Raw genomic sequence first — 5,856 nt, 5'->3', positions numbered from 1 at the left:
CCTGGAAATTTCTAGAGCTCCCGCAACTGGAAAACTAACCAACACACAAATAAAAGAAGAAACAGGGAGAAGACATAGCTAATAAGAATTGCAACGCTTATGCCACAAATCTAAGAGAAAGTTTAGCTCTGATTTGTTGGAGATATCATCTATCAAAATTTCTCTTTATTTTTTTTCACATTTTTATTGGTGCATTATAGTTGTCCATATCAATGGGATTTGTTGTTACGTATTGGTACATTCACACAATATAACACTATGATTTGACCAATATCATACCTCAGAACCTCCCTATCCCTCCTCACCTCCCACTCCTGCTTCCTTTCCTCTACTTATTTCCCTTTGATTTTTAGGAGATCCATCCCCACCTTTCTTTTACTTTTTCTGCTCTATCTTCTGCATAGGAGAGAAAACACAGGACCCTTGACCTTCTGAGTTTGACTTATTTCATGTAACATTATGGTCTCTAGTTTCATCTATTTTCCTGCAAATGACATAATTTCATTCTTCTTTATGACTGAACGAAACTCTGTTGTGTATACATACTCCATTTTCTTGATCCATTCATCCAATGAAAATCTCTCTTTTTAAATAGGATAAATTACCTTTAAAAGAGAATTTTTATTTATTTATTTATTTATTATTTTTTTAACATGCCACAATTTATATTGCAACGTGGCCATTTTTGTGAGGGTGGGGAGTTTGATCTCAAAACAATATTCCGTTTAAGGCTCTTTTATACATAAATTACCATCATGACTGATATTCAAAATATCTTTAGTGTTACAAGACTCACATGGTAAACATAAAACTCCTACACTTATTCAGTTGTGTACACTCAATGGAAAACAAAAAAGGCATTAATAACAGCTATTTCTTTTAAGAAGATATGCAGGTAATAGGGATGAACACTGAGGTATTAGGATAAATTGATGACACAGTTAATGAAACTTAATTGGCATTCCTTTGGGGGGATTAAATTCATTTTTAAAAAAAGTGCTTTTAATGCCTAGTGTTTTATTCATGCTGCCAAGTCACAAAAGAAGGCTTGCCAAGGCAGGTGAAGTGTATGAATGCTCCAGAGCCTCACAGAACTAAAATCAAGTGCAACTATAAATAATACTGAAAAAAGTTCACCATCTGACCCGTGGATAATGCTTTCAAGGCATTCAATCTGCTTACCCTTTGCAGTATTCTAGACTATTCACATTGATAATCACATTCATTGTAGTGCTTGCTGCAAAGGAGGCATATAACCAGTTGTTTTGGCTAAAATAAAGACAGGAAGGTATTCCTTCTACATAAAAGTAACCGTATTGAAGAGTCTAATGGTAATCACTGACAGGCTGCTTAAATGAACGATATCTCCTTCATTCACTGTGTTGGAAGGGCCCAGAGGAAAGGGAAAAACAAAAACAAAAAAATGAAAAAACACCTAATGCTATTCCAATGGACTGAGCTGGAGAAATGAAACCCCCTTAAGACCCAGATGGCACTTGATGGTCATTTTATAATGGTTTTCCTCCAAGTGAAACTACTACATTGCCTCCCAATTTCTCTCCAAGTGTTGATGGGTCCTTAATATCATCCAAGCCATGTACTTGCCACTCGTATTTAATACCTGTAAATTTCTTTTTAACGGCATCTTTAGAGCTAGCATAAATCATCTTGTTTTTTAAGGGTAAACTTTCAGGAGCCCAGAATATAAATACTAGGTCTCCTTCCTTAGACTCTTTTGTTTCGTAGGTGGCATCGTACAAAGCATATCGGCAACCATGCAGAGGTAGCAACTTTACAAAAGATGTGTAGGGGTCCTCTACAGTATCACCAGTGTCACCCACCAAGATCTGCTTTGCTTCCTCTACGATTATTTGTCTTTTGTCGTCGCTTAAACAGAAGAGAACTGCTTTCTTTCTTTGATCTCCTCTTGTGTAGAAGATTTCCTTACTTTCATATCATTAAAAACTTTGATGACTTCATCATTCACTGTAACTCCAGAAGCCATAATGCCCGTGGCTGTGACTGTGGCAGCGGCTCTGCTCTGTGGATCTGGGAGGAGGAGAAGGAGGGGCAGGCGGGCAGGCAGGGTGTAGATGGACACAACACAATGCCTCTATTCTTATGTGGTGCTGAGGATCCAACCAGGTCCCGCCCGTGCTAGGCGAGTGCTCTACCGCTGAACCACAATCCCAGCCCCAACACAGCCTCAGTCTTGCTAGTCCAGGGCTATACTACAGCTGCATCTCCTGCCCCTGCCCCTCCAGGCCCTTTAGGTATTTATGTTTGCAAAGGCTTCAAGTTCACTTCAGGTCTAGCTTTTTCCACAGCTCCTATTCTATTTGTCAATACAGATGATGTTCGTTGGCCCTGCAACTCCCTTTAACTTGGAAACTGTCTTGAATCTTACTACTTCAGTCAATACTCTCCTAGTGACTATCCCTGGATCAATGGGCTTATTTTGCTCCCCTTGGAAGGAAAAAACAATTCCTTACTGAGATTCAAGCTAAAAATGGATTTCCAAATTCTACAAAGCAAGGATTCTTCCAGCGTAACATCAGCAATTAACCTCCCCAAACTTCGGCCCCACTTCCACACACACATTGAGAGAAAAACTTCTCGGGACCCTAACCCAGAGCAGGGTCAATGCACAAAACTGAACGGATCAGGGAAGGACAGACACCGCAGGTGATGACGAAGCTGAGTCCCAAATATGAGAGATTCGACCAGTTAGAGCAGAGAAGAAAGGACCTCCAGGAAGAAGCAAAACTGCATGGGAAAGTTATCAGGTATAAAAGGAACAGAGTGGCTCACACTGGCAAGTAATGGTTGGAAGGGAAGGCCAGATGAGAGATGTGCACCATGCAGTTAGGACTTTGGAGCCACACACTCCCAAGTTCAAATCCCAACCATCAAACAATGGATCTTTCCAATGGAACTGAAGATAATTTTTTACTGCATATAGAAAGACAATGTAAGTTAAAGGCTCATATCTTAATAAGAAAAAGAAATCTTTATCTACAAAATGCTTTTTGCTTGGCAATACCTAGAGCTTTCTATTTTTTCCTGCTTTAAAAAAAAATTAAAATCAGGTCTATTCCTTACGTTCCAGTTGAAAATGATAAAGCATCATTACAACCATGAAAACACATTTATTCTGAGATAGACTATCCAATTCTTTCATAGTCACTGCCTGACATACTCATCAAATGCGTATTTTTAAAATTTATTCATCAATTCATTGACCAACACTGCATTTCCAATTTGGTGGCATTATTGGTGGTATTGCAATAAACATTCTTGTATATGTCTCTGTAATATATACATGCATGAGAAATCCTTCTGTATTCATAGCTAGATTCTGAGTTGAATGGTATGACATCCTCAACCTTATTAGAATGCCAAATTCTTCTCCAAAGTGGTAGTACCAAATTACACTTTCACCAGCTGAGAACTTGGCCCCTGCCCCTCACCAATGTGTATCAAGTGCTATAGCTTTTGCCAATTCAATAGGTGACAAACAGTATCACAGTATTATTTTATGCATTTCCCTTATTACTTGTGAGGTGAGGCAGCTTTTTATATGCTCTCTTCTCTATAAATTTCCTGTTTGGGCCCTTTGTCATTTTTAATTGGGTAGTTTGCCATTTTCTTATGATTTGTAAGTTTTTAGTATGTTCTTAGACACCGATCACAAGATGTGAGTTGCAAATAGCCTCTACCACTCTAAGTCCTATCTTTTCACTTTTATTCTGGTGTCTTTTGATGAGCTGAAGTCAATTTTAGTGTAGCCAAAATTATGGATCTTTTTCTCTATGGTTGATTTTTTTTTCTGAATTTAGTTTGAGAATAACTCCCTGCTCCAAGGTAGTTAAGATATACTCTTTTTGTGTTGCACTTCATACTATCTTTAATCAACAGGATTTTTTTGTACAAAGCATCCAATTTTATTTCTCCTGGATTAGCAAGTATTCCAGAGTGATTTATCAAACATTTTTATATTTCTCTTCTGACTGTCAGTCAGTATGTTATAATATGATACAAAGAAACATAAAGTCAAGTCTATGTGTGTGGGTCTCTTTGGGGAGGGGGTCACTGTTCTCTTTCATTAGTCCATTATACCTTGACTATTACTATGGCATTTAAAAAATTTTTTTTAGTTGTAGATGAACATAGTATCTTTATTTTTATTTATTTATTTTTATTTGGTGCTGAGGATAGAACCCAGGGCCTCACGTGTGCAAGGCAAGCGCTCTGCCACTGAGCCACAATCCCAGCCCACTCCTATGGCATCTTAATTGTTGTGGTTACAAGTTTATATCAGGCAGGGCAGTTTAATTTTGGTGAAGTCCAATTTACCAGTTCTTGAGCAGGGGATGTAGATCAGTGATAGAATGCTTATCTAGCATGCACAAGGGTTTGATCTCCAGCATTGCAAAAGAAAAAATATTTATACCAATTTTTTTTCTTTTTTGTGCCTTTCATGTTGGTGTAAGAAAGCTTTACCTAGTAGACAGTCATGAAGATGGTGCTTCTTTCTGTGCCTGAAAACTTTCCACTGACTGGCAGACACTTGACCTTGATCAGTATTTTTGTATTCCTCTAAGTCCTCTGGAGCTTTGTCTGATTTCGATCACATGGAAACAGTCTGATCCTCCAGGGTCGTGCTTTTAAAATTGGTACGTGGGATCCAAGCATGCTCAGTTTAGGGTGAATCATTTTCTATTACTGGAGCCAAGACTTTCAGAATACTTTACCAATATCCTACACATCATGAGGTTTTCCAGGCTGGCTGGTGAAAATAGGCACTTTTCCTGTCTATTGGTGCTTTTCAGGCATGGTGTGATCTCTAATTGCTTTTGGATGTTTGATCCAAAAGATTCCCTGGCCTCTGACAGCTTACACACACACACACACACACACACACACACACACACACACACGTGCTGGTCAGTACTCAGCTGAACCATCATGAGGGATCTTGCACAGGTTCCTGAATCCTTTCTCTGCAGTGTTGTTGGCTCTGGTACCTGTTTCAAGGTCCCTCAGTCTTTCAGACTCTGAGCCTCAGTCCCTCAACTCAGCATGTTCTCAGGGCTCAGCCTGACTTCCTCCTCCCCAGGCCGCAGCCTGCACGCTCCCTGAAGGCAGATGCTAGGAGATGGTAGAAATCACCATGCTCATTGCCCAATGAGCAATGAGCTTCCAGGAATCCCTGACTTTCACTGCCTGATGCCCAGTGTAAGGCATCTGATCCTTGTCCCATGAGTTCTTTTTTTAAATTTTCCTCCTATGTTTCAGGTGTCCCACTCCATTTGAAGCCTAGATTTAAACACTAAATGTTTTTCCACCCCAGGATGTTTTAGGGACCCTGGGGATGCTGAATTTGATCCCATGTTATAAGCAGGGCCTCTCTCCACCTGCACCTCCTCCCTATCCCCAGAATGCACCACTCACCTTCCTGCTGTATGTCTACAGGAAGTGAGGAGGGGGTTGGAGCTTTGAAGATAAGAAACTGTGGCATGTTTTTCTTGCAATAGTTTATTAAAATCTAATGCCAATATTGGCATGGCCCAGGTGAACTTGAAGTGCAGGGGCAACACTGTTTGTGTAGCCAGTTGGCCCTATTCACACCTGTCTGACCAGAGGGACAGTAGCCATGGAGAAAATGCTAGCGAGCCAGACAGGCTAGTAGGAGTCCTGCCACTGCCCTTCAGTGATCCAGGCTGTCTCCAATACCTGGATTCAGATAGTGTCGCTAGTAGAGACAGCTGGAGGGAGCAGGAAGCTGACTTCCTGCTGGTATGGAATGTCCAAGGCAGTGATGAGCTTCCCAGGTTGTGGGATTTACGAACTGAA

General features: G+C 40.2%; 1 pseudogene across 1 annotated transcript; it reads right to left on the bottom strand.

The window, feature by feature from the left end:
- Nucleotides 1-650: 650 nt before the first annotated feature.
- Nucleotides 651-2,089, bottom strand: LOC107156126 (annotated as a pseudogene). Its single transcript, XR_007351786.1, has one exon. The product of XR_007351786.1 is annotated as a cofilin-2-like (transcript).
- Between the last annotated feature and the right edge of the window lie 3,767 nt (nucleotides 2,090-5,856).

Source organism: Marmota marmota, unplaced genomic scaffold (genome assembly GCF_001458135.2).
Source record: "Marmota marmota marmota unplaced genomic scaffold, marMar, whole genome shotgun sequence".
NCBI classification, from domain to species: domain Eukaryota; kingdom Metazoa; phylum Chordata; class Mammalia; order Rodentia; family Sciuridae; genus Marmota; species Marmota marmota.
The sequence above is the reverse complement of the archived record's forward strand: the minus strand, read 5'-3'. Positions and strand labels throughout refer to the sequence as shown.